Source organism: Anomaloglossus baeobatrachus, chromosome 2, assembly GCF_048569485.1.
Source record: "Anomaloglossus baeobatrachus isolate aAnoBae1 chromosome 2, aAnoBae1.hap1, whole genome shotgun sequence".
Lineage (NCBI taxonomy): Eukaryota > Metazoa > Chordata > Amphibia > Anura > Aromobatidae > Anomaloglossus > Anomaloglossus baeobatrachus.
In genome coordinates this window covers 636,583,991-636,602,474 of record NC_134354.1, presented here as the reverse complement: position 1 = coordinate 636,602,474, position 18,484 = coordinate 636,583,991, and the positions used below count along the sequence as shown (strand labels likewise).

Genomic DNA, 18,484 nt, shown 5'->3' with positions numbered 1-18,484 from the left:
AGGTGGCGCTGTGCTAGAGTTTGTCTCCTTTACTGGAGAGACAATTTGATGTTCACATTGTACTACAATAAATTTTTCACTTAAATATAAGCATTATACTAAATGTTGTTATTTAGTAAAATATTCAGCACATTCTGCATTGCACTCCTGTCCCCAATTTATTATATATTTTAGGAGTCGGAGTCGGTGCATTTTATACCGACTCCGACTCCACCAAAATGAGCTCCGACTCCGACTCAGACTCCACGACTCCGACTCCACAGCCCTGCCATCAACTAAACACAAATTTTATTTATTTTTTTTTTTTTTTAAAAAAGGAAGAAGAAGTTGGATAATTTAAAAGGGGTTATCCGGCTTCTTTGACTTTTTTTTTTATTTCCCTATTGGGCTACATTGGGGCAGGTAAGTAGATAGAGACCGGTTACCTGCCCTGCTGTCAGCCCCTCTCCCCCGGCTCAGAGTGATCATGTGACCGCTCCTGCTGCGATTTTGCTGCTTCCGGTCATTTCATGTCAACATGGGCAGGGCCATGTTGACATGCAAATCTGGAAACAGCTTGTCGCCTCCCTGCTGGGCTGTACAGTGCGATGAGTCCCCTTCCCCCTTCCCTCCCACACATTCCCCCGCACCTCTTACTCTCCAGTAACCTCCCACTGCACTGCTGTGGGGTCCGTGACCTGGGGGCGGGGCCTGTCGGCGGCTGACGTGGTGTCAGTGCCAGCACCGGGCCCCCTGCTCAGGATCACACATTCAAATGTACCGGCATCACAGATCACAGATGCCGGTACATATGAAAGTGCTGATGAGAAGCAGCGCAGCGCTGCTTCTCATCACTGTCCCTCCCGCTGTCTGTGCTCTCTTCAGCACAGCGGTGACGTCACTACTGTGCTGATATGGCCAGAGCACAGACAGCGCACGAACGTGCAGGAGCGGCGGGGACCGAGGACGGGTGAGTGTGTATTCCCTACAGGGGGGTGGGGGTGGTGCAGAGCCATATGTGTGCGTGTGCAGAGCCATATGTGTGCGTGTGCAGAGCCATATGTGTGCGTGTGTGGTACAGAGCCATATGTGTGCGTGTGCGGTACAGAGCCATATGTGTGCGTGTGCGGTACAGAGCCATATGTGTGCGGTGCAGAGCCATGTGTGCGTGTGCGGTGCAGAGCCATATGTGTGCGGTGCAGAGCCATATGTGTGCGGTGCAGAGCCATATGTGTGCGGTGCAGAGCCATATGTGTGCGGTGCAGAGCCATATGTGTGCGGTGCAGAGCCATATGTGTGCGGTGCAGAGCCATATGTGTGCGGTGCAGAGCCATATGTGTGCGGTGCAGAGCCATATGTGTGCTGAATAGCACTAGCAGAGGAGCCTGCAGCGGGGACAATCTTTGACTTTCTGGGCATTTCTCAAGTCACGCAATGCAGTTTCCCGCACTACAACCTTTTAGAAATGCATTATTGTAGAGGAAATTGTTGTCAGTGACGTGTGCCCTTTACCAGCAGGTATGAACCTGAACCAAAGCAGATCTAAAGATAACTCATCTATTCAGGCTGTGTGGTATTTGACTAGCAAATAGAAATAAGGAAAAATGTCTACAAGCAAAAACCTGGGGGAGGGGGAGTCATGGCATGGAAGCACTGACGAGACATAGTAGGACATGGTGCGATGCTGCATATGCATCACTGTTTTCTGAAGAATAATCCTCATTTCCATCAGAACTAATATACTACACTAGATTCTAGTACATATCCAAATGATACAATTCAGGCAACACAAAGATGCTGTATCACACATATGACATTCACGGTCTGCAATGCCCAATCAGACCAAAGGTCTAACCCAAACTCAATAGGCATATGAGACTTTTTTTTTGTTTTCAGTCTGGAGACTCATGGCCAGGATGGAAATTGTGGTCCGTACTTGGGCCTTGAATGTTGGATGTGAGAGACAGGTCTAACACTACGCTCACAAGAACATATGATAAGGTTTGTATATGGATCACAATGATCAGACCGACCTCTAGTTTCCTCACCAAAACAGCCTCATACACGCACATGAGGCTATTGGTTCAGGTCAGGAGAACCATGGTCGCACAGGCATTGCGGTTTCTACACTGACTAAATAATACACGTGTGAATGTAGCGCAAGGGCTCATTCATGTGAACGTATTTTAGCTCCAAATGGCGAACAAACCACAGATGGCTAGTACAAGGACAAGGACAAGTGAATGGGGTAATAAGATGAATGTCGGCTGTGTGTCAAGTTTATTAAAATCGGAGCATGTATAAGGTTGATCCATTTTTCGGATCAGGCCCGCCAATTAAACTCTAGATGTGCGATTCATAAAGTCCAGCGCTGTTCATGTGCGGGAGTCAAATGTTCCCGACTCATGAATCAGGAGCGTCAGATGAGCGGTGCGCGCCTCGACAAATCCTGCTCAACCCCCTGCTGGAGAAGATTTATGGCATATAAGTTGTCACTCATCATGAATTTTCTGAGCAGCAGAAGCCACTTTGTTGGAGCTGGGCGTAAGTGGTGCGAGCATGCCAAAAGTCACATCATTTTAGAGCAGCCTCGAATTGTACCAATATGTGACTTATCAAAGCTTTTTACCACTGAATTCTACAGTAAAAGTTTGATTAATCAGACCCAATGGGTGCAAAAAAAAGAAAAACAGAAGTCATACCGACACCATCTCTACGACATCTGTTTTACTAGAACATCATCGTCATCACATCACAATCATCATATCCCATACTGCTACCGATCAGATATCGCGAGTACAATAAAGAGCAGTAGCAGTCCGCTGATGGGCTAGGACGTCACTCATCGCGCATAATCTCAAGACAGCAGCAGAAACTACAGATTTCTTCAGTTGGCGATACTTGTCTACACAGCAGAGATTGTTGTTGGTGACTGATCGGAACATATGCTGGATATTAGCTTTATGTGCGAGAGGGAACCCCTCCTCCATAACAGGATAACAAAAAAAAAAAAAAGCATCATCACGCAGGAGTCCATTCACACCAGTGCAACTGGATACCAGTTATATAATCAGTAATCCTTTAAACCCTTTCTAATCCCTGGAGAGAGCCTGATAACCCAGTATTGAGCTCAGGTACTTTCAGTGCATTTTCCTATAAGTGATAAGGCAGTTTACTGGTAGGTTAAACCCTGAAGTTTTATTCAGCGGAGCCGGAAAATCAAGTTTAACCAGAACCATGTAAAGTAAGCCAGTTCTGTGCGCTTCCTTGTGTACTAAACACTAGTAAGAAGTGCGCAAGCTCAGCTACACTGCAGCCACATAACTGGGAAAATGGTAGCGAGGCAGCGAAGAGAGAACCATACATGTTACATATGTATCCTGTATAAACACACAAGAGAATGGTACATAAATCTAAGTAGGGAAAGGTGACTTATTAAATCCAGTATACGGACACACTGGCTCCTCAGGCTACTGAGCATGTGCAAGGATCACACCACCCGTTGTCGGTGACTGATACAAGGTGACTCAGCAGAACAGAGGTAAACGTTATCAACGGTAAGACTGGCGCTCAGTTCTCAGCATGGACGGCAGTCTTGTGCTGTACACCGCTATAGTCAGAGGTCTAGGACAGAACCAGTAGGTCTCAAATGATCAATGACAGATCAGAGTTTCTACCTTAGGCTATGTGCACACGTTGCGTGATTTCATGCGTTTACGCTGCGTTTAGCACTGCAACGTAAATGCATGCGTCCTGCGTCCCCAGCACAATCTATAAAGATTGTGCATAATCCGTGTGCACGATGCTTTTTTGAATGCAGCGTTTTCAGAGTCAAAAATATGACAAAATCTCTTAAAAAATGCAGCATGTCACTTATTCCGTGCACTTTTGAAGCTGCTCCCACTGTCTATGGGAGAGGCAGCATCCCGAGCGCATGAAATCAGCATCTATTCTGCAGACACACTGCATCCATAAGGCAGTGTTTCTGCAGCGATTTGAAGCGCACATGCACTGCCAAATCGCTGCAGATTTTGCAACATGGACACAACGCAACGTGCGCACATAGCCTTACAGTGAACCTGTCAGGTGCAATATGCACCCAGAACCATGAGCAGTTCTGGGTGCATACTGCGAATCCCTGCATCTAGTAGCATCGATAAAGAGATCTTTAGGCTATGTGCGCACTAGAAATGTGAAGTTTCTCAAGAAAATTTCTTGAGAAACTTCTGGGAGTGGAAGATTTCCGGACCTCCGGAAAAAATCCGCGGTAAATCCGCATGCGGATTTGCCGCGATTTTCCCGCAGGTTGTTCCCTGCGGATTTTGCAGGCTGTACTGCAGAAATCCACAGGTATCTGCGGAAAATAATTGACATGCTCATTTTCTCAAGAAATTTTCTCAAAAAAATCTTCAAGGAAATTTCTTGAGAAAAATCCGCAGCGTGCGCACAACTATTTTTTTTCTCATAGGATTTGCTGGGAAATGTCTGCACAAAGATTGCAGACATTTCTCAAGAAATTTCCGCAGCAAATCCACGGGTAAAACAGCCTAGTGCACACATAGCCTTAGAAAGAAGTATTTCTAAAGATCTTTTATCATATGCTAATGAGGCCAGGGACTAGTCGCAAGGGCGTGATTTCCCCTGGCTAGTCTGCCCCCTTAGCATGTTAGTACGTCCCTGTGGGTGTGCTAACATGCTAATGAAAGCGCAGCGTCTGAGGATGATCGCGCTCACCTCTCTGCTGTCATCGCGTCAGAGTCCTGGATTTTGGCTCAGTGCGCATGATCTCAGACTTTCAGTCATGCGCACTACATTGGTTTGAAGCCGTGATGCGACGTGACACCCGGCTTCATAGTGTGCATGACCCCATTACATTTGGTAAGGTAGTGTTGCAATGCAAAGCAGGGCTGTGGAGTCGGAGTCGTGGAGTCGGAGTCGGAGCTCATTTTGGTGGAGTCGGAGTCGGTATAAAATGCACCGACTCCGACTCCTAAAATATATAATAAATTGGGGACAGGAGTGCAATGCAGAATGTGCTGAATATTTTACTAAATAATAACATTTAGTATAATGCTTATATTTAAGTGAAAAATTTATTGTAGTACAATGTGAACATCAGACATTTAATTGTTTTTATGATACAATAATCAAGATATTTGGATAGAACATAAAATATTTATTGGAATACAACTTTAGAACACAAAAAACTAATAAATTGTAAATATGTAATATATATATATATATATATATATATATATATATATATATATATATATATATATATATATATATATACACACACACACACACACACACACACAGTGTATATACACACACAAGATATATATGTAATCTACTGTATATTACATAGTGTATTACATATTTACAATTTATTACAGTTTTTTGTGTTCTAAAGTTGTATCCAATAAATATATTTTATGTTCTATCCAAATATCTTGATTATCGTATCATAAAAATTATTAAATGTCTGATGTTCACATACACATATTCATGTACTACAATAAATTTTTCACCTAACTAAGCAATATATGTAGGAGTCGGAGTCGGAGCCGGAGTCGGAGTCGGAGCCGGAGTCGGAGTCGGTGCAAGAGAATTTGAGGAGTCGGAGTCGAAGGTTTGGCTTACCGACTCCACAGCCCTGATGCAAAGTACTGTAATGTGCAGGCATAGGGAAAGGTCAAAGACCGCCCGCACATGTGCACTACAATACTATGATCTGTCCTCAGCAAGTCAGAGCGGCATTTGCAGGGTCCCTAAAAATGTACCTATACAGCAGAAACCCCCCACAAGTGACTCCCATTTGGAAACTAGACCCCTTAAGGATTTTGTTCAGGGGTATAGTGAGCATTTTTAAATTCCCGGAGCATCACAAAAATGTTTCTGCAGCAGCAATTTTCTCACTTTTAGTCAGTCAATGTGCCCACGATCCAGTGACACAGAGTTTGCGGAGATGTGAGTGTTGTCCACGGAAGAACACAGCTCAGCTGCCCATGACCACAATCCAGGGTCTGGCCGCTGTTGACTTTAGCTCTATCCTCCCCATGAAGAACAATACTCTCCGCAGCATAAATTGATATTCTGCGGTGCCGGATTTCAGTTTATGCTGTGGAGAAAATAAGCACAGTGGGCAGGATATTTCTAAAACAAAAAAAAAAAAAACACTTCCACCACGCTTCAATTGTACAACGCAGCATTTTGGATGCAGCAAAAAATAGTGTTCAGAATGCTTGAAACCCTAATCGTGGGCATGCAGCCTAAACAGCTGGGATGGATGGATAGACAGACATTTTTGATAGCCAGCTAGGATAAAGCAGACAGCTGCAGTCTGCAGACCACAGCTGGCAGCTTTACCTTGGCTGGTGTTCCAATATGGAGGGCATCCCAGGCTGTTTATAATTATTTATACATAAAAAAAACCCAGAACTCGTGGGGTGCCCCCTAAATGGGATTACCAGCAAAGGTGAATCTGACAGCTGGGGGCTGGTATTCTCAGGGTGGGAAGAACCAAGGTCCTTCCCAGCCTAAAAATAGCAGACCGCAGTCGCCCCAGAAGTGTCACATCAATTAGATGAGCCAATCCTGGCGCTTCACACCTGCTCATCCCATTGCCCTAGTGCAGTGCCAAACGAGGTAATACAAGGAGTTTATAGCAGCTGTAATGTCACCTGGCATCAAGTCCTGAGGTTAGTGATGCCATGGCATCTATCAAGATGCCCAACATGACTGACCCAGTGAGTAATGGAAAAAAAAAATTTTAAAAAACGCTCCCCCCCCAACATTCACTCTTTCACCAATTTATTGGTAAAAAAAAAATAAAAAAAAATGGTCCACCGCAATCCATTTTGGAGGTCCCACAAAGACTATATATGTTCAAGGATATCGAAGCATGCTGAGGAAACGTATCCCCCATTTTCTGGAAGTGCAGACCCTCCATGTGAGGAGTGTAAGTACAGTGACCTGAGAATACTGCACTCACACTGCCCCGGTCCAACCGAAGGCAGTGTGATCTGCAGTAACATTACTGCTCACAGGGAGACGGCTGAGAGACAATCTGCGCATGCGGCCAGCATTTCTTCTGAAGACAAGGAGAAGGAGGGTTTGCGGGGGATCGTGGCTGCATCAGGTAACGGGAGACCGGAGTTGGATCGGAGGGGTGACAGCCTGACAGGGGGTGACCTGGGAGGACCTTTCTGTGCCATCTGACATATCAGATGGCACATAAATCGGAGGAGGATGAATGTGGTGGGCACACCACTCGTGCAGTGGCTATATAAGATCATTGGGAGGGGGCCGGGGAGAAGACTTTGGCCACATCGGGGAGACCGGAGAGGAGATTTTTCTCCTATCTGACATGTTTGATCATACCAGATGGAATATGAATCATTTTTTTACCAGCACTGCATTAATACATTAACTTTCACGTGGTCACTGTTATACAGTTTGTAACGGCAATCACGTGACCGGAAAAACCGACCTGGATCGTGATCGCCACGGTCTAAGCTACCCCCAGTAGCTGAAATCCCGGAGATTATCCAACGCTGTGTGTGTGTGTGTGTGTGTGTGTGTGTGTGTGTGTGTGTGGCTATACCCTTTTTCGTGAGCGCCGTTAAAAAGCGGTGCAAAGGAATAAGTACCCTCTTCTGCTGCCATTAAAGGGAACCAATCACCAGCATTTTCGTATATAACCTAAAGCCGGTGCTATACTGGCACTATCAGGCTGAGTCTATACATACCTGTAGTGGTCAGCTCGGGTGTTAAGGTTTTAAAATCCAAGAAAGTGATGTTTGTAATGAGCAGCTTGTTGAGTGACAGTTGCACTGGAGCAGATCATATATTCATAGTTATCCCCTCCCCCTGTTAGAATTAGCATAAGTATTATACAAACGATTCACTTTGGTTAGCAGGACCTGTGTGAGGTCATACCCATGTGACCAGAAGGGGCGGGGCCTCAGCCACCAAAGCTGGATACCAGGTCACATGGGTACTTCCCTCAAAATATGAATATAAGATACACAGTGCTGTTTCTGTACCTGTAATTCAGTGTGACAGGAGCTGCTCTTTTCTGCTCTCTGTGGCATCACACATCATGGGGCATAGCTGGCTTTCTGCTGTATCGGCCAGATTATAGCCGCTTATCTGCAGTTTGAAAGCAGTAGGTGTGGTCACACCCTGCCCCGCCTCATCAGCGGAGAATCCGCTGCGGTCCCATGTGGTAATATTTTCATATTCTTTTGCTTCCTCCCCGGCCCAGGAGCTGTGGTACTTCAGACACGGCCATTACACAGTACACAGCAGGGACACATAAGATCTCAGAACAGAGGTTTTTTTTTAAAAAAAACACATCAAATTGTGGAAATAATTATCCCAAGATCTATTCATTAAAATGAACTTGGTTTGCAGGAATCCCATTTTAATGTTTGGCCCCACCATAAAGAACCCGGCACCTGTACTTGGTGTGAGCAGTTATTTTGTGCTGACAGAGCCCCTGTAATATCTTCTTGTTCCCAGCTTTAACATATTACTTTCTAACCACAGGGAAAAAAAAAACAAAACAAAACTGCAACATACAGACCAAAGTTCAGAAAAAATGATAATCTCTTCCTGCACACAACTACCACATAGAAAATCTATTACCCATCCAGTCAAAGACCCATGATACTAATGTTATCTAAGGGGTACTTCTCACATAGCGAGATCGCTGCTGAGTGACAGGTTTTGTGACGTAATAGGGGTCTCACCAGCGATCTCATTATGTGTGACACTAAGCAGCGACCTGGCCCCTGCTGTGAAATCGCTGATCGCTACACACGGTTCTGGTTTATTTTCTTCAAAGGCGATGTTCTGCTGGGCAGGACACATCGCTGTGTTTGACGCTGTGTGACAGGCTCCCAATGACAGCAGAGATCATTATACAGGTCGCTACTACGACCTGTATCGTTCCTGAGTCGTTGGTAAGGTCTGACTGTGTGACATCTCACCAGCGACTTACCAGCGATCCCTATCATGTTGCATCGTTTTCGGGATCGCTGGTAAGTCGCTAAATGTGACGGGTGCTTAACAATAAACTAAACTTCCCAAAATAAAAGGTGTCTGAACCTGTTGATTTTAGGGGGCTTGGAAAACCATGTAATCAGATTATGTCAGGGGACATAAGGATTGGGAGGTTAGAATTCAGTCACACGATGCTTTTATTATGCCGGCAGATAAGGAACTTCCGGGTGAGTTTGGCAGCGGCTTATTCCATTCTCCCCAGAGAGAACAGGAATACCGAGCGAAGCTGAGAGATCCTGAGTGTGGGGACGTCTAACGAGACAGCCGTCAGTTATTGAAATGTGTATGTCTACCTGGGAGAGACAAACCTCTACATTGCCACAGGATCTGTACAAATATCTTCATATTTAATCCATCAAATTCTATAAGGATGAACTCACATGGGTTGTAATCTTGTATACATATAATGACGAGGTATTGCCAGGGAAGGACTAACGACCTCAGCCTGCCTGCAGGTTTTAGGCTATGTGCACACGTGTGCGCTCTGCACCGACCACAAAAGGTCCGCTTCAGAGCGCAGCTGAAAAGCTCCGTTCTGAAGCGCTGGGTGCCTGCAGAATTTGTGCGCTCTGCATGCTGCCTCTCCCTATAGACAGCATGCAAACCGCTCGGAAGAAGTGACATGTCACTTCTTAGAACGCACGCTTCGGGCAGCAGCCGAATCGCTGCGTTCTAATAGGCCACGTGCGCACGGCTCCTGCACAATCTCCATAGACTGTGCAGGGGACACAGGATGCATGCAGTTACACTGCGGTGCAGAGCGCAACATAACTGCATGCAATACGCACACGTGCGCACATAGCCTTAATGTTACATTTGTGGGTGGCCCAAAACAACAGTCTGGATGAATTTACCGTTATGGTGTATTCACATGGAGGGTGTAGGGAAGGAATAATATATTTCTGCTGTCCATCCTGTGACAGATGCAGCACAGCTGTGTGAACATAGACGTAAACCTAGACTGAGGCAAAACCTGATCTGGTGGCAGGAAATCTTTGAGTCATATGCGTTTTTGGTGCATTTTTTCTACAAAATGAATCAATGAAAAAACGCTGCAAAGAATTCACAGCAAAAACGCAGGTATTTGACAAAACTGTCAAGAAAAAAAAAAAATAAAAAAAATCAGCAGGTGTTTGTGTGTGCATGAGATTTCAGAAATCTCAGACTTTGCTGGGACTGTAAAAAGCAGCTTTTTATTTGCATGGATTTGCATAAAACCAAGGAAAATCTGCAGCTAAAAAAATGCAGAAAAAAACCCCAAAATAGCCTTATGTGAGCATACCCTTAATGGCATAAAGGATGACAAAATGTATTGCAGTCATTGTTGAATTAAAAAGTGTGATGAATTTGCCGGCCACACCTTCTCGCACCAAACCATACCTGACTTAAGACGTTGTTCAGGACTGGCACAAAACCGTTAAAATTTGCAATATTTTGGGATAATTGAGAGTAGAGATGAGCGAATCCGAGGTTCGGTTTTCGAACCGAACACCAACTTAATAAAACAGGGTTCGGAGTTCGGATGCTTTACGTGCAAACTTAACTCACTCGAGCATTGCTGTGCTCCGGTACGCTCGGTGCTCAGCCCTGTGTGAGCCGCTTGCAGTGTTTGAACGGCGCACACTGGGGGTAACAACAGCGTCATTGCATGTGGTGTGTAAAAAAATTTGAAAAAGCCCACTCCCCCTGCCGGAAGCTTTCTGCTTATGGCTACCTGTATGTGGGCGGAGACTCAACCTGCCAATCAGTGTTTCCGAACCTCCTTGGGACACATTCGGGAAGGTGGAGGTTCGGTTCCTTTGCCATCTGTGAACCGAACTTCCAAAGGTTCGCTCATCTTCAATTAAGAGTTACGCTAAAGCTTTGCTACATTTCATGCAGCCAGTTTCACGCTACAAAACGGAAAAAAAAAATTTAAAAAAAGGGACTGTCACCACATTTGACCTAAGTTATTAATATGTGCAAACTGGTTGTAGTATGGTGAAAAATGACCTTACCAGTCTGGGCATTACACAGTGTGATGGCCGCTCTATGCACACCTGTGTGTGATAACTGACTTCTGCAGGTTCCTCAGCTTCATCTTCCATCCCACAGGTAGAAAGTGTTGCAATGAAGCAGAGCCCAGGGGACTGCAAACAATGTGTTTGTAAGACGACAAATTTCCCTTCTGTTCTGTGTCAGTTACTGGTCTCACGCTGGTAACACCCCTTTTACTTAAAATAATTTCTGGAGGCGGAGTTATCTTCCAGGCAGCATCCGCCCCATAGCCTGGAAGAGCTCATTTACATAAAGTGATAAAAGAGGATTAATCTGTGCCGACCCCGTGCCAGCAGCCGAGCTGCTCGGATCCGGATTCTCAGTGGCACGAGGGTCTCCGGACCCGGGGGTCGTGCGGCCACTCAAATGAAGGCAGGGTATTTACAAGGGATGTTATAGAGTTTGTGACGCCACCCGTGGTATGTGGTAATTAAGAGTACCATCGCTGCAGTTGGGAGTACCCGGGAATGATGGAATGGGCAGCCAGGTGTTGTGACCCTCCAGGGGTGGGGGGGGGATACGCTGGGGCTCGGTGACGTTAGGGGAGTGCCGTTGGATGCAAGGTGGTCACTGTTGTACTCACTCAGTCCATTAAGCTGACACCGACAACTGGTAAAACAAGTCTCTGGACACCGCTGCCACTGAGGGGAGCTTAGTTCGGGTCCCATCCCCAATGGTGCTGCCTGGTGATCCGTGACCTGCCTCCTGGCACCAAGTTTACTTCTTTGGTGGTCCCGGTAGTGTGAAACTTGCTGGGTCCCGCTCCGCACTATGGCTAAGTGTGGGAGCTTGCTCTCAGGGCTCACGCGTGGGATTTTCTGGACTGTTTTGAATTGGAAAGTCCTATCCCCCTCGTTGCGCTAATGTCCCGATTTTGGAGTGGGTGGGAACGGCTTTTAAAGACTCCGTTCTCCTTGGGTAAATTATCGGGTTGCCTGAAACTACTCCCCGAGCTAGGGTCCACGCACCCGGTTGTGCCTTGATCCCAGCCCGGTGATTGTGCAAGGCCGCCGACTGTCCTCCTCGACAGATCCGTGCCCCTTGCCATAATCCCCTCCAACGGGGGTCCAGCTCCTCTAGGCCCAGACCACCGTCTGCCATCTAGATTGCTTCCCAGGAGCCCTGCTCCTGACCTCCTCTCACTTTCAATTCTCAGACCCAACTCTCTCCTCTAGACACTCCTGACCTCTCCTCTCCAACCCCCCAGGTGGGCGACTATTCAACTCAAGCCGTCCACTGGTGCGTTTGGTGGGTTTGGTGCAGAGTGTATCTAGGGTTTGATTAGCCGATGTAGGCAACACCATGTAGTTAGGGACCCTCAACCAAGAAGGAGGTGGATACTGCACGGGAGGGCAGATTGTGCAGTACCCTGTGACGACCCGATAGTCCAGGGCGTCACAAATACACAACAAAGCTTCTGATGTGAGACAGACAGGTATGACACTTTTCAGTATTCTATAATCTGTATGTCCATATTAATAAGATGGATCAAATGTGGCGACAGATTCCCTTTAATGAATTGGCAGGAATCTATCAATGCATAGCTGTGATAAAATATGTGACTTTGGACTTCTCTCATTTCTTTGAAGATTGCCAGTAAAGTGGGCAGGGGTAGGTAGGTGGCGACAACATTAGTGTAGCATGTGTCCACCTCTATAAAATAAAATAAAGTAAATAAACAGTAAAAATGTATAGGACCTTAGTCAGTTGGAAAATTACATGCTACACTAATACCCCTGTTGTTATTGTGAGTTGTTTTCCGTCTGACTGAGGTCCTCTGCAAAAAAATGGCAGATCCAGGCATCTATGAATTCTGCAGTTTAACTGCGACTGAGGATCGTCTGATCGAACAAACATCGCGACCGATAAATCAACGCCATATAGCACCCGGCACATTGATCAGACAAATGGGCCGCTTATCGGAACATTTCCACATGGCAAGGATTCAATTACATGCACGAAACGGTGAATCATCAACAAACTTTTATTGACCCTATCACGGGTGCAAACACGCAAAGGATCGAGTGCCACTGGGGTCACATTAAAACCAAAATATTGCGAAAAATGAAGGGTACATCGCCAAATTTATTCCCCGGTCACTTGGCTGAATATTGGTGGAAAAAGATACACAACAAAGCACCATTCAATGCCATCGCAGATGAAATAGCTGCGCAATTTCCGCTGATATAATCGCAATTTCTGGTAATTTTCCGACTGACTGAGGTCCTATGCATTTTTACAGTTTATTTACTTTGTTTCATTTTGTAGAGGTGGACACATTAAACTAATACCGGTGGCGACCACCGTTGGTCAACACCACAAGTAGGCTCATCTTGATTTCTGGGGAAAGTCCATGCACATTAATACATTTGGTGCATGTCACTTCGGTGTCTCACATTAAGGTCGTAATTATATATTCGTATTTTGCAGTCCGAGTACAGAGCGGTCTCAAGAGATTCACAGCTGGACCGCGATACACTAGTGGTGTATGATGCCATTTTTAAAGGGAACCTGTAAGGTCCAATATGCACCCAGAACTACATGCAGTTCTGGGTGTATATTGCTAATCCTTGCCTAACTGTCCCTGTATACACTACCATAGATAAAGGGATTAGCAATAAGCACCCAGAACTGCCCGTGGTTCTGGGTGCATATTGGACCTAACAGGTTCCCTTTAATAAACACCTCCAAACTGTTTCAGGATGATTTAATGACAATTCTATGTCCACTGTTACACACTGAACTACGGTAGCAACGAAAATGGATTTTTGGAGGTCAAGATTCCTATTTTGTAGGGAAACCGAAAGCTTCAAGAAAAGAAAATGTAGCATGTGCCCTTGTTAAATGCCCCAATGAAGGGGGCCGTTATGGAGACAAACGTCTATTACTTGACAAAACAGAGCTGTAACGGCTCACATTGCCGTGTGTGAGATATGTACTGTATTTCTTCATACCTCTAATCTAAGAGGAAAAAATAAGCAACGAGTGCATGAGATTTCAGGGCTCTCATCACTTTGCTGGCATCAGAAAACTCTAGCTTTTGTGACAAATCTGCAACATGTGCATAGGCTCTTAGGCTAGTTTCACACTTGCGTTGGACGGCTTCCGTAGCATTGCGTTGTGTGACGGATGCAACGGATGCGTTGCATATAGTGGCACAACGCAATGCTACGGATCGTACAAAATAACGGAAAGCGTTATTTTTTTTTTCTTTACAGTACCGGCAGCCGACTATTGTGAACGATCAGCTGATCGCTCTTAATAGCCGGCGGCCGAGCGCCCCGACATGCCGGCGGCCGAGCGCTCAGCTGAACATTCGGCCACCGAGAAATAAAATAAAGTTTGTGATTAAAAAAAAAAAAAAAAACAAAAAAAAAAAAAAAAAAGAAGCGCACGCGCAGTGAAAAGTACAGGTTTCCGCTGCTCAAAAAAACGTTACATGCACAGTTACATCCGCCCGGCGCAGCGTCAAAATAACGATGCTGCGTCGTCCAGCGGATGCAACGCTGACACTTGCGTTACAGTGCGTCGTCCATACACAAATCTATGGAGAATAGCGCAGTGCATTAACAGACTGCGCTATTCTCCATAGTGACGGACTGTGCTGAACGCAAGTGTGAAAGCAGCCTTAGGCTATGCGCGCACGTTGCGTATTTTCATGCAGTTACGCTGCGTATTGCACTGCAGCGTAACTGCATGCGTCCTCAGCACAATCTATGAAGATTGTGCCTAATCCATGCGCACGGTGCGTTTTAGAACGCAGCAATTTGCATGCTGCCAAATCTCTGCGTTCTAAAAAGCAACAGGTCACTTATTCCGTGCACTTTGGATGCAGCCCCCGCTCTGTCTATGGTGGGGGCTGCTTGCAGTGCGCATGAAATCGGTTTTTCACTGCATTCATTACGCAGTGTTTCTGCAGCGATTTGAAGTGCACGTGTGCTGTTCAAATCGCTGCAGAAATTTCTGCAGAGACACGACGCAACGTGCACACATAGCCTTAGGCTGCTTTCACACCTCCGGTTTCAGCAATGCGGCACTTTGCAGGAAAATCGCAACCGGTTTTTTTTGCTGCCGGTTGCGTTTTTTCTGCATAGACTTTAATTAGTGCCGCATTGTGCCGCATGGACTCCCGTTCGGTCCGGTTTTGCCGCATGCGGCAGATTTAGCCGATGCGGCGGCCGGATGGAACGTTGCCTGGCACGTTTTTTCGTGCGGCAAAAAAAACCGCATCGCGCCGCATTCGGCCGACGCATGCGGTTTTTGCCACTGCGCATGCTCAGTAGCATGCCGCAAGCAGCGAAAACCGGACTGGCCGCAAAGGAAAAACTTATGCAAAGGATGCGGTGTGTTCACCGCATCCGTTGCATAGCTTGCACAGCCGGATTGAGCCGCAGAGCTCAAGCCGGATGTGTGAAAGCAGCCTTACTGTGATACGCTGCACATCAGGCTTTTGCAGTGTTGCAGTTTTTTCAAGGGAATTTTGGAACAGAAAACACACCAAAAGCTACAAGAAATCCACCGCACTGTTTTCAATGGACAAGTAGTGTTAGGTTAAAAGTTGTTTTTTTGTTTTTTTTTAAATAAAGCGTGTCATCAGAGTGATGCAGATTCTTGAATCAGGATCAACATTTCATTCAAGCTATTGGAAAGCTGTAAAAATCTAAGCGGAGGGGAAAATAAAGGCTCAAAACCAGCCAGAATTTTCAACCCCAACCAAAAAAAAAAAAAAAAAAAAAAAAAAATGTAAACTATTTTTCATCCATATTGTCATCTGTATATCATCCGTTTTGATACACTTAAAAATTTTACCATGACCACGTTCTCGCCTGAACAAGCCCCATGGCACCAATGTGGCCACAATCTGCAGCACTATGTGCCGTTCTGCCAGCTGCTTCATCGTGAGGCCATTACAATCCGCTGTGTGGGTTTGTGGATCCTACCACTTTTGTGGAAAAATTGTGCATCCTTATAAAAACGACAAAAAATAAAATCATAGCAAGCCTCTGCGATTAGCTGCCACGTCGGTGCCACCTGTATGTGTCCAGCCACCAGGCGAGGTTTGATTGAAACGTGAATCATTTTAGAAATATAATGAAAAGCCCTTGATATAGGGACTGTGACCTGTTTGTGATCCATGGGAGAGTCTGCTGTAATATGTAGCACAAAGTGATGAAGGCTGCGACTTTCCCTCGCAGATGGTCGGTGTAGCAAGACGTTCATGTGACCGGCCCCAATGACTTGTATGTGAGCGCTATCAGTATACAGACATGTACCACACTCGTTCTGACAAGCCCTAACCCTGAGCACACGGGCACTTACTAATGGGAAGTATAACCAGGTGACCGTCATAATGTGTGTGTCACAATGACGGCCTATTTACGCTGTAGGTCTATAGAACTTTAATCCTTCCCTGACCTTTGCTCCCAGACGGATGGCCACAATACAGCAGAGTCACTGCCAACACTGGGAAGTGACAGCCGAACATCAGTACTGGCAGTGCCACCGTAGGCCAAGCACAAGGGTGCCACAGCACAGCATCGCACATACCACGGCTGGCACACACCATCACACATCGAACACAGCTGGTACAGTGTTGTACATAACGCACACACCACAGCTGGCACATATCACACACACATACCATCGCATGCACGCACCACAGCTGGTATACAATGTCACAATATCGCACGCACCACAGCGGGCACACAATATCGCACGCGCCACAGCTGGTATACAATATCGCACGCGCCACAGCGGGCACACAATGTCGCACACAATATCGCACGCGCCACAGCTGGTATACAATGTCGCACACAATATCGCACGCGCCACAGCTGGTATACATTGTCGCACACAATATCGCACGCGCCACAGCTGGTATACATTGTCGCACACAATATCGCACACGCCACAGCTGGTATACAATGTCGCACACGCCACAGCTGGTATACAATGTCGCACACGCCACAGCTGGTATACAATGTCGCACATGCCACAGCTGGTATACAATGTCGCACATGCCACAGCTGGTATACAATGTCGCACACTATCGCACACGCCACAGCTGGTATACAATGTCGCACATGCCACAGCGGGTACATATCACACACACACACACACACACCACAGCGGGCACATAATATCGCACGCACTACAGCTGGTATACAATGTCGCACATGCCACAGCGGGTACATATCACACACACACACACACACACACCACAGCGGGCACATAATATCGCACGCACTACAGCTGGTATACAATGTCGCACATAATATCGCACGCACTACAGCTGGTATACAATGTCGCACGTACTACAGCTGGTATACAGTGTCGCACACACCACAGCGGGTACATATCACACACACACACACACACCACAGCGGGCATATAATATCGCACGCACTACAGCTGGTATACAATGTCGCACGTACTACAGCTGGTATACAGTGTCGCACACACCACAGCGGGTACATATCACACACACACACACACACACACCACAGCGGGCATATAATATCGCACGCACTACAGCTGGTATACAATGTCGCACACAATATCGCACGCACTACAGCTGGTATACAATGTCGCACACACCACAGCGGGCACATAATATCGCACACAATGGCGCCGCACGCTCTTCCACTTTCGTATACACAGTCCCGTGTTGCCGCAGTGTTCCCAGCTGTCGTGCAGTCCAGGGTCTGTGGTCTCCGCCTGCCGTTACTGTGCGCAGCAGACAGACGCGCTGTGTACACACAGGCCAGGGGCTGAGTACGGGACTGCGGGCCCAGGCTTCCTGTACATTACACACACCAGGGAATGGCGGCCACCTCCCGCACCACGTCCTCCCGCAGCCCCGGCGGCTGAGCGGCTCCCGGTCAGCACTCACCTGTCTCCGGACTAGCTGCCTCGGGGTCGCCTTTCCGTTTGTCCCCTCGCTTCCGCCGTACGTGTCACAGCGCAGATCCCAGCACTGGACGCCCCGCCCCTCGACACTTTGTTCTGACTGCAGGAGGAGCGTCAGGTTACGTCTGCAGACTTCTAAACAGCGCACTGCTTCGCGCTACTATTGGCTAACAAATACGTCACTAACTGTCGCTCTATCCAATCAGAATCGCTTAAACTGACGTTACCTACTGTTTTGTTTTTAAACATCAACAGCGCTCCTGGTGGAGGTAATAGGCATTGCTTGCGTTGCTTTTTACCAGCCGCTCAATGGTTCTCAATGCTTTCGTTTTTTAGGCCTAGTGTAGAAGTGGAGCTGGAATCTGATTGGCCGCTCTGGACTAAATCCTTTTATTAGCTCTTGATTTTCTTTGTTTCAGTAGGCTGTCGTCGTTCACCACTTGGCCACAAGGTGGCGCTTACATTGTTCTGTCCACATCCACATTTA

The 18,484-nt window shown here is 46.6% G+C and overlaps 1 protein-coding gene across 1 annotated transcript in view; it reads right to left on the bottom strand.

Moving 5' to 3' along the window:
* Positions 1–18,102, bottom strand: part of TMBIM6 (transmembrane BAX inhibitor motif containing 6) — a 51,966-nt gene extending 33,864 nt beyond the window's left edge. The window contains exon 1 of the mRNA XM_075336913.1: positions 17,981–18,102. The gene's annotated coding sequence lies outside the window, so the exon portion shown is untranslated. The remainder of the gene's footprint in view (positions 1–17,980) is intronic.
* Between the last annotated feature and the right edge of the window lie 382 nt (positions 18,103–18,484).